A 1,389-nucleotide genomic window follows, 5' to 3' on the forward strand; every position below is an offset into this window, starting at 1 on the left:
CTGAGTAGCTGTGACTACAGGCGTGTGCCACCATGCCTAGCTAATTTTTTGTATTTTTAGTAGAGACGGGGTTTCACTGTGTTAGGCAGGATGGTCTTGATCTCCTGACCTGGTGATCTGCCTGCCTTGGCCTCCCAAAGTTCTGGGATTACAGGCATGAGCCACCGCGCCCAGCCCTGGCTAGTTTTTTCTATGTATCTATGTGTATAGAATTTAAATTAAAAATGGGAGCATGGTACGCATATCATTCTGTAATGTTTTTCTCCTAGGATGGACATCTTTATTTTGATAAAAATCGCATCAAAACCACCATCAGACCAGGTGCAGTGGCTCACACCTATAATCCCGCACTTTGGGAGGCCGAGGCAGGTGGATCACGAGGTCAGGAGATCAAGACCATCCTGGCTAACATGGTGAAACCCCGTCTCTACTAAAAAGACAAAAAATTAGCCGGGTGTGGTGGCAGGCGCCTGTAGTCCCAGCTACTCGGGAGGCTGAGGCAGGAGAATGGCATGAACCTGGGAGGCGGAGGTTGCGGTGAGCCAAGATCGGGCCACTGCACTCCAGCCTGAGCGACTGAGGGAGACTCCATCTTAAAAAAAACAAACAACAACCAAAAAATCACAAACATAATTTAAAAATGTACTAATCATTTATAGCTTTAGATAAATAATTGTAAGTGGTGTTTGGCTCTTTGGATGTGTGTACTGAGCCAACTCACTCTTGCAGGAGGCTTATACTTTTCTAATTGTTATAAATTCAGGATTTCACGGGCAGAAGCGTTTATACTTTGTGGCACTGAAAATCTATGCCTTCTCTTGTTCTGTTAGGTTCTCTGATTTTTCTTTGCCTAAGTCCAGGGATAACTCCTCTAACCCTGTATACCATCAAGGGCTGGCAGGTAATTTGAGCAGGCCCTTGGAAGCAGGTAGATTAATGTAGGGAAGGGAGAGGAAAGGAAGGCTTTGGAGCCCTCGTTTCATCCTGCCTACTACACAGATGGGGGTTGTTGAAGAGGCTAAACTCTTGTTTTCCACCAGCCTGGCAAAAATGGCCTCTTGAGAATACATTTGACTTGCCTATAAATCAACCTGATTATCTAAAGCTATTAATGATTATTAAATCTTGTAATTATATTTGTAATGGTGGTTTTGAAAAATCATTGAGAAAAGTATGTAGTCACCCGTCTTCCTGGTTCCAGCCTCTCAGTATGTGACTTTATTTTTTGAGATGGAGTCTCTGTCGGCCAGGCTGGAGTGCAGTGGTGTGATCCTGGCTCACTGCAACCTCCATCTCCTGGGTTTAAATGATTCTCCTGCCTCAGCCTCTTGAGTAGCTGGGACTACAGGCGTGCACTAGCACGCCCAGCTGATTTTTTTTTTTTTTTTT

Source organism: Colobus angolensis, unplaced genomic scaffold (assembly GCF_000951035.1).
Source record: "Colobus angolensis palliatus isolate OR3802 unplaced genomic scaffold, Cang.pa_1.0 Scaffold110, whole genome shotgun sequence".
NCBI classification, from domain to species: Eukaryota; Metazoa; Chordata; class Mammalia; order Primates; family Cercopithecidae; genus Colobus; species Colobus angolensis.